The following is a 9,988-nucleotide window of genomic DNA, read 5'->3' as shown; positions in this document are numbered from 1 at the left end:
GCCTGTCCCAAGTCTGAAACCTGTAAATCAGTGGTTGTCGTTGGTTGCTGTATATCATATTTGTTTTTCGTAAATTCTTTTGTACATAAATCAGGCCGTTAGTTTTCTCGTTTGAATTATTTTACAATTCATTTCGGGGCATTTGATAGCTTTCTATGCGGCATTGGTTTTGTTCATTGACGAAGGTCGTATGGTGACCTATAGTTGCTTACATTTATATCATTTTGGTCCCTGGTGGAAAGTTTTCTCCTTGGCTATCATACCACTTCTTCTTATTTTTATAAAGATTAATAAAATGCTCCGCTGGGCGCAGCTTGATACGACCGCAGAGGTCGAACCCTGAACAGTTGGGGCAAGTATGGACACAACATTCAAGCTTGATACAGTACTGAATTTGGATTGTGATTAAATATTTGACACAGCATAGGTTTCTGACACAGAATGAATGTGGTCTAAGAACTTAAAATTTTTTATTTTACCTATTCAAACCATATCATTATTATTTGCTTTTATATATAAATCAGAAATAACCCATTTATAAAATGGAAAATTTTAAAGAAAAAAAAAATCCCTCCCCTAAATTTTTTGAACCCCCTTATGATTCATCACCCCCAAACTCAATCCCAGACTTCCCTTTGTGGTATGGTACCTTGCAGTACAATTTCAGAGAGATCCATACACTTGAACACAAATTATTGTCTGGAAACTAGAAAAAGGCTTGTTTTTAGGCCCCTTTTTGGCCCCAAATTCCTAAACGTTTAGGGCAATTACCCCCAAAATCAATCCCAGCCTTCCCTTTGTGGTGTGGTACCTTGCAGTACAATTTCAGAGAGATCCATACACTTGAACACAAGTAATTGTCTGGAAACTAGAAAAATGCTATTTTTGGCCCCTTATTCTTTTACGTTTTGGGCAATTACCCCCAAAATCAATCCCAGAATTCCCTTTGATATATGGAACCTTGCACAACAATGTCAGAGAGATCCATACATTTACACACAAGTTATTGTCATAAAACTAGAAAAATGCTTGTTTTTTGCCCCTTTTTGGCCCCTAATTCCTAAAATTTGGTGGCAATTACCCCCAAAATCAATTCCAGCATTCCCTTTGTGATATGGAACCTTGTGGTACAATGTCAGAGAGATCCATACACTAACACACAAGTTATGTCTGGAAGTTACAAAAATGCTTATTTTTGGCCCCTTTTTGGCCCCTAATTCCTTAACTGTTGGTACCATAACCCCCAAAATCAATCCCAACCTTCCTTTTGTGGTATTGAACCTTATGGTAAAATTTCATGGAGATCCATTCACTTAAACTAAAGTTAGAGTGCGAAAACCAATGTGTCTTCGGACGACGACGACGACGACGCCAACGTCATACCAATATACGACCAAAAAATTTTTAATTTTTGCGGTCGTATAAAAACAGGAATCCCTGCTAACTGCTCGTAGTGTATATCAAAACAAAAGATGACGATAAAAAACACAGCCGACTTGTGTTGGATATAAATTGATTTCAATTTCGGATTTTCTGACGTTAAAGCGTCAGTACCTAAATGGGAAAAATGAGCATTTGATGTCATGTTCAATGTTATGTTGCACATCAAGTGCAATAATTAACATATTCTTAGTATTACTTAAATTATCAAACTATTTCTAGATTTTCTTAAATTCAATCACGTATTTTTTTAAAAGCTGAATTATAGCTTAAAAAACTACAATAATTATGAATCATATTTAGGTCGAAACAGAATGTGTACTAGTATTTAATAATTACCGAACGTTTGAAGTTTCTGTCCTTTATGATATGAAAGCTGATTGGATACTATGAGATTTATTTGTCACGCCTTCACAAATTATCGTCCTATATGTGTCAGGCTTTCATCAATACTATTACTCATGTGACTGACCGTATCCTCCAATAATTATTTTTTAACGCATACCGCAAGTTATTGTCATTTGATGAATTTAGAAGAGACTTTAACTCTTAAATAGAAGATTGCTCTACAACACTTGCCACTTTACATTTTGCCATTGCATTTAAACTTGCATGTAATTAAAACATTTCAATATAGATAAATGTTTCATTCGCTTTAACCTTATCATTCTAGGAACTTAAACTTTTAACAGGGGCTGACTTGAGGTAATAAAAAATTAAAATAAAAGTTAGTTCTTTACTTGAAAACAAAATTTAGAATTATATTTTTGAAAAGGTAAAATTCTCAAAATATTCGATCATACAAATAAATTTCAGAATACAGGAGCAATTACGGAATTGGTAAATATACTATTAAGGGTTCATAAAAATGCGTTTTGTCGCTACAAAACAGTGAATAAAAGTTTTATTTAACACAACGAAACATCCGCTAATGTTTCATTGCATGCATGCACAGTGCACAAATTCAATAAAATATTAAGTCATCAGGAATGTTGTTTTTTCGAAGAAAAAAAATCATAATGTATATTTAGATTTCTATTTATTGTGATTCATGATATGTTTGGCATTATATGTGATGTGGGGTGATTTTTTCCTGTTTTGTGGAAAACGTTAATTACAACAATTTGTTTTTAGTGTGTAAAATGCAATCAGGTGTATTGGCTAAAACATATGTCACGCGGTATTCTCTCAAAACTGGTTGACAATGTTTATGCGTTTGAACAGATCTTTAGCTATACCTGTAAGCCAGCTCTAATTAGATGACAAGCATCAAACCCAATGAATGTTGAATCATCGTAATTGTGAAGACCGTCACTCCATTCTTGATACCTATACTCCATTCCGCATTTAGAGCACACTTTATTGTAAACTGAAATATCTGAAATGTATAATAGATCCAGTGAATTTTCCTGAAGGCAGTTAGCAAGTACTGGTAATAGTTTATTCAATCTACATGAACTAGATACATTAATTAAACCTATGCAGCAGCCAACTGTAGTGTGTAAACTTTTATTTAAGTTTTATGCCGAGTTTGATTTGTATGTAAATGTCACAAACTTCGAAGTTTAAATAACAATAAAATTTTGGATTGAACCGATTCGGAAGTTTTATAATTACATCCACTTAAATTGTAAAACTTAAAAAACGGATAGTTTATTAACGGGCATGACATAGGAATTTAACTGAACGAAATGGATCCAGAAGTTAGTTGAAATAGTGCAAGAATGTTGTGCTTTTAAAATAACACTGTTCTTAACCTAAAACATTTTTTTCTCATAAAAAAACTAAAATAAACCAATTACCATGTATGACTTTGTTTTTCAATACTGCTTTACCATGTCTATTCACCAACACAACTCTGGTAAGCTTGTCTCTGCATTGGACGCATGTTTTCTCTGATGGAATAATCTCTGTTATATCATTAAGATGCGGAATGTCTATGCTTTTCGTCACCGGATACCTTTTGTGCCTTTGAATGTAATCTAGTTTTCTTTTTTCGTTTTGTGTTACTTCTTGCGTAAGTCTTACATTTTCACTATCATTTTCTTCATCACTTAGATCCGTTAATTCAGATGTTAACATGTCCTTGTGCTCTTGAAATAAGTACCATTTGATAGCTGTTTTGTGAGCGCATGTTCTCTTTCCTGAAGAACAGCGACATGATAAAGTCTTTTTTACTGTATCAAATGTAACAATCGTTCTCTTTAATTTTGACCAGTATCTCCTTCTTTCGGCATATACAGAAAAAAATAAATATTTAGAAACTGAATTAGGATTCCTTAAGAAGACTAAGAACGGGAAATGTTCTGATACAGCTTGTTCTTGTAGTTGTTGTACCATATGACCTTGGTCTTGTGTTAGTATTTTTTCTTCCACCATTTGCTCTAATGAAGCGTCGTTTAAAGTTTCTTCACATTGCTGAATTGCATAGTGACTTGATCTAGCATGAGGACATTCAAACGAGTAGTTGCGACCACGCTTTGCTATTTGTTGAGCCTCTATACATTTTTTGTCCTCGCAAAATGTACCAGCATTATGTCCACTAGTTATTTTGGCCACGTGGACAGGATTGAAGGGGCCTGAAATGTTCTTTGATGAGGCAAACACTCCGTTATATTTGTCAACTATTACAGTATGATGATGTCTGGTCTGGTTAATGTCATTTTTTTTATCCATATGCAAGTTAAGATGACTTTTAAACCATCTTTTTGTTACAATCTTTTTACATATTTGGCATTGCTTCGTTACTGATGTTTCCTTTGGGGTTTCATTTCTGGAAGGTTCTTGGTCGAATGTGCTGAAAATTAAATATCTTTTTAGTATAAAATATGTGGAGGATCCTACGGACAAGCCTTCTTAGAGTTTTGCAAATTCAGGACAAGTATATGAATTATTCCAATTTTGTCCTCCGCCGCTTTACGAGGAAGGAACATTAACTATATAACGTAGAAAAAAACCAAACACAGTATAGGGTTGTGCGTTCGCTACAATCTTGCATTTTTAAATATAACATTATTATTATGTCATATATAACATATCTACAAGTAGACATATATATTAAGTGCATCCGAATTCAAAATACACAAGTCAATATACACTGAGGAAGTAGTATATATAAAGGCTATTTGGGGTAGGTGTGTGGGAAATAGTGTACAAAACTAACTTCTATGTCCTAACTTTCTTGTAACGAACGTTGCATTGGTCAAGCATGCTTTAAATTTATTTTATATACTGACCGCCAAAATCGTCCGTGCAGAAAGGAATTCAATGACTATTACCGTATCTAAATTAAATATCGAAAAACCGTTATTATAAACCTACAAGGACCATAAAGAATTGGAACTATACTCCGCAAGTTGATACTTTAAGTCGGGGTTACTCTGGCACATCATTATATCTCCCACCCTAATTAGTTAATATAAAATATAAAGAGATGTGGTATGATTGCAAACGAGACAACTATCCACCAGAGACTTTTTGACGTGGATCAAAGCAAATATTGGTCACCGTACGACCTTCAATAATGAACAAAAGCAATACCGTATAGTCAGCTTTAAAAGGCACCGACATGACTAAATGTTAAAAAATCCAAACGAGAAAACTTGCACACTGGTTTATGTGCTCGTTTTTCTGACTCGTTTGGGATGACACGATAAAAACTACTTCTAATCAACTAATCAATCTTTCAATTATTCAAAAAAAAGTGACCACTCAGTTATGAATTTATTCTATTAACGTTGTAGGCATGAACATTTTCAAATTTGTTTTTTTTTTTTAAACCTTCAAGATTAAGTCCTCGATGATAACATTTGTACCGATGAAAAGAATTTTTTGTCGGGATCTTTTAAAACTTACCAAACGATATGGCTTTTGCGCACTGTTGAAAGTCTTACGGTGACATATTTTACTCAACCTCAATAAGTTTCTAGTGGATAGTTGTGTCATTGGCAATCATACTACATCTGTTTATTTGTATATTATTTAATTAAGTAGAGGTGGAGGTATGATAATGTGCATGAGTATGGTTACTTATCTTAATCTTTTGGAAAAGTTTCCAGATGACTCAAAAGATGGTGTGCTTAAAGTTTATTTGGAATTTAGCTATGGAACATAAAATATTATCGTCCTGAGTATGCGTGTAATATTTGTTGCTGGACGTTAGTCGTCAATCCTTATCTTAGATTTCTACCCTACTAAAAGTTAATATAGCCGGCGACCTTACTGTATAGATTATAAGAACTTTTTTTCCCTTTTAACCCTATAGCTGATCCTAATAGTATTAATCTGGGAGGGTCTGGATGGGGGTCCTTCAATTCTGTATTCTTTAATTTTATAAGCCATTTTTCTCTATTCTTTACAAATTTTGTCCATTATTCTCTATTCTTTATATTTTAGCACCCCATTATTCTCTATTCTTTATTTTTTAGCCGATTTTTCTCTATTCTTTATATTTTTTGCCCTTTATTCTGCACTTGTTGCCCATTATTCTCTATTTTAGCTGTAGACCCCATCCAAACCCTCATCTGGTAATCGATCTGTTTACTTTAACAGGCTAGTTCTATAAAATATATAATCACAAATTTCTTGTCTATTTTTCACATTTTTCATCGGATATTCCTATGAAAATATCTGATGAATAAAATGCTCCGCTGGGGCAGATGTCGAACCCTGAACAGTTGGGGCAAGTATGGACACAACATTCAAGCTTGATACAGCACTGAATTTGGATTGTAATTAAAAATTTGACACAGCATAGGTTTCTGACACAGAATGAATGTGGTCTAAGAACTTAAAAAAATTTAATTTAACTATTCAAACCATATCATTATTATTTGCTTTTATATATAAATCAGAAATAACCAATTTAAAATGGAAAATTTTAAAGAAAAAAAAGGAAAAAACAATCCCCCCCAAATTTTTTGAACCCCCTTATGATTCATCACCCCTAAACTCAATCCCAGCCTTCCCTTTGTGGTATGGTACCTTGCAGTACAATTTCAGAGAGATCCATACACTTGAACACAAGTTATTGTCATGAAACTAGAAAAATGCTTATTTTTGGCCCCTTATTCCTTAACGTTTTGGGCAATTACCCCCAAACTCAATTCCAGCTTTCCCTTTGTGATATGGAACCTTGTAGTACAATTTCATAAAGATCCATACACTTAAACACAAGTTATTGTCATGAAACTAGAAAAATGCTTATTTTTGGCCCCTTTTTGGCCCCTTATTCCTTAACGTTTTGGGCAATTACCCCCAAAATCAATCCCAGAATTCCCTTTGATATATGGAACCTTGTGTACAATGTCAGAGAGATCCATACATTTACACACAAGTTATTGTCATTGTGGTATTGAACCTTATGGTAAAATTTCATGGAGATCCATTCACTTAAACTAAAGTTAGAGTGCGAAAACCAATGTGTCTTCGGACGACGACGACGACGACGCCTACGTCATACCAATATACGACCGCAAAAAATTTTGCGGTCGTATAAAAATGGCAAAAAAAAAAAGAAATTGGTTTTATACTATAGAACTAGCAAGACAATAATAGTAAGGGGACGACCATTTGATATTCTGGGGAGGTGGAGTGGGACAGGAAGATTTTTTTTTTCGGATTTATTATTCATTTTAATCTGTCGCTATATGCATGCTTATTTTTTCCAGTTCTTACCAGGCCAACATAATTATTCACACTCAAAATCCTCCTATAACAACAACACCCCCCCCTTTCCACCATCACCACCACCTCAAAAAATAAATATCAAATGGTTGTCCCCTTATTTTACAAGAGTTTAAATTGATTGATTGTTGTTTGCTTATTTTTTAACGTCCAGTGGCAAATATTTCATGCATTTTCAGGACGACACGAGTTTAAAAGTCGGATATATAATATAAAAATAAGGAGATGTGGTATGATTGCCAATGAGACAACTATCCATCAGAGTTCAAATGAAGTGGATGTAAGCAATTATAGGCTTGATTAAATCAACAATGAGAAAAAACCCATACCGTATAGTCGGCTATAAAGGCCCCGACATGAAAAATGTGAGTCATTCAAACGTGAAAACTAACGGCCTAATTTATAAAAAAAAAATTTACGAAAAATAGATATGACAGACATGAACCAATGACAACCACTGAACTGCAGGCCCCTGACTTGGGACAGTCACATAAAGAATGTTGCAGGTTTAAACATGTTTGTGAGCGCTCAACCATCCGCCTAACCTGGGACAGTGGTGTAACAACACAACATAAGAACAAACTGTAAAAATCAGTTGCAATTGGTTTAACTCAAAAGATCGGTACGAGGAACAAAAACAACTACATGTAACATAAAAACAATAGACACAAACCACCGAAATAAGAGTACTCGCAGTTACTGAAAGCTAGTTCAAAGCCAATTACAACTAATAAAAAAATCATGTTCTCCCAGACTAAAGTATCAATCAGTATACAACCAACGGATTTAGTGTAAAGACAGTCTGAGAAACGCATGACCTTGAATACCTTGTAAACATGTATCTTTTATATACAAAAATAATAGTTTGGTTACTTTAAATTTTTTTGATGGATAGACAAGATGTCTTTTTCAATCATATACCAGACAAATATTGACAAATTCTTGTACAATTTAAGATTATTCCTGAAAATCAAATGGTCGGAGCTTTAAGCCGGATTTGTTTAGCTAAATTAAGTAAGGAAAGCATAAAGAAAAAATGTCACGAACACATCGATTTATTCCAACCAATTTTCTTTGTTTTTACACTTATTATATAATTACATCAATGCCAAAACAGAGCACAATATTACAGTCATGCATGTCTTTCGAATGAGAGCTGATGTAACTGAATTTTCTAATAAATCATCGTTAACTTCAGTTATGTCATCAGCGTAAAAAAATCTGCTATATTCGACGCAAAATTGAATTCGTGTTTTATTGCTCCTTCTTCAGAATATCTCCAGAAGAGGTCCAGATTCATTTTTTTTTACTCTTCACCAGAGCAATAAAACACGCCCCTAGACAATGGGGAATAAACCCAGTGTACAAAGCTATCATGTATTTTAATATCATTTTGCACACCGAACTAATTTGATTCGTTCAGAAAGAGTTGCATGTTCAACTGTATTTTCAAAGGTAGACTAAAAACCGCAGATAGAAAAGTGATATGGCACAGTTGTTTTTAAATATCTAAAAGTAGAAATCTTAAAACTTTAATACTTTGTGATTCAATCGTTACAACCAATCAAAGAATTTCTGCCCTTTTTCCGACTTTTTGACAATAATAATATAACAATTGTAACCCAGGATTATACGAGGATTTCTCTAATTCTTCGTCAATTTATCCCTTTCTGCACCCATTGTATAAAAAAAATTTAATCAACGTGTGGTTCGTTTGATCTCAGTTCTTCATTGGTTAGAATCCGATTATGACGTCGAATTTTCTTGCTTTCCTCTGAATTTCCTATTGTGACGGCATGAAAAAAGGCGACCATGCCTGATGACGTCACATAGAAAGAACACATCTTTTTGCAGATCATTCGAAAAGAAGGAATAAATTTGCCTGCGTATTGTTTGAAAATCATTAGAGAAACAGATTCCACCACCAAATCTCGTGTAATACGATATTTATCCACTCTCGACAGTTAAATTCTAAATATTTAAAACGCTCGGCGAGCCTCGCGTTTTAAATTTGAAAATTAAACTGTCTCGAGTGGATTAATATCGTATCACACTCGATGCAGTGGTAGAATCTATATGTATCGACATGAAAGAAGTATATCGACGTCGGACTTTGTCCGCAGTCTATATATTTCTTTCAGGTCCAAAAATCCTCATATTGACCTCATACAAAGGCTGTAATTGTAAATATCCTTTCGTATATTTTGTAATGACTCTATGATATCATATTAACATATCATACACATTATGCGTAGGAAATAATGTGAATAAAACTAATCGTGTAATGCAGACTCAGCAAATTAATGCATAATATTAGATTATCAGTTTTGACTATCAGCGCTTGTCCAACAATATGTGATCCTATAGCAACATATACATCTATAGGGTCTTACGGAAGCGTATTAGCGCCACACAACTTTTTTTTTTATATTTCTTCCTATGTTTGCGTTATAAAGCAAACATTTGCAAAAGGACGCAAACCTTTGCGTTATAACGCAAACCTTTGCGATATAACGCAAACCTTTGCGAAATAACGCAAACCTCTGCGATATAACGCAAACATCTTGATTTCAATTATTCATTAAGTTTTGTATATATGTCTGTCTGTCATTAATTTCGGTTGTGATTTACTAGTAGATAGGAAAAGAACCATAAATACAAGGCCAACTCATTATACTAAATTTGCATAGGAATAATGGAATACTTGAAGTGCAATTATACATAAATTAAGAATGATTTGTGCATCAGAAAAGTATATAATTTAACAAGAAAATAGATATTGTATTGGCATATTTTATTTGAAAGAGCAAAACTAATGTCATACATTTGTGAAACTTTCAAGTCAAATAGACAAAATGATCTT

Source organism: Mytilus californianus, unplaced genomic scaffold (genome assembly GCF_021869535.1).
Source record: "Mytilus californianus isolate M0D057914Y unplaced genomic scaffold, xbMytCali1.0.p SCAF_2, whole genome shotgun sequence".
In the NCBI taxonomy this organism is placed as follows: domain Eukaryota; kingdom Metazoa; phylum Mollusca; class Bivalvia; order Mytilida; family Mytilidae; genus Mytilus; species Mytilus californianus.
Note: the sequence above shows the minus strand (reverse complement) of the source record.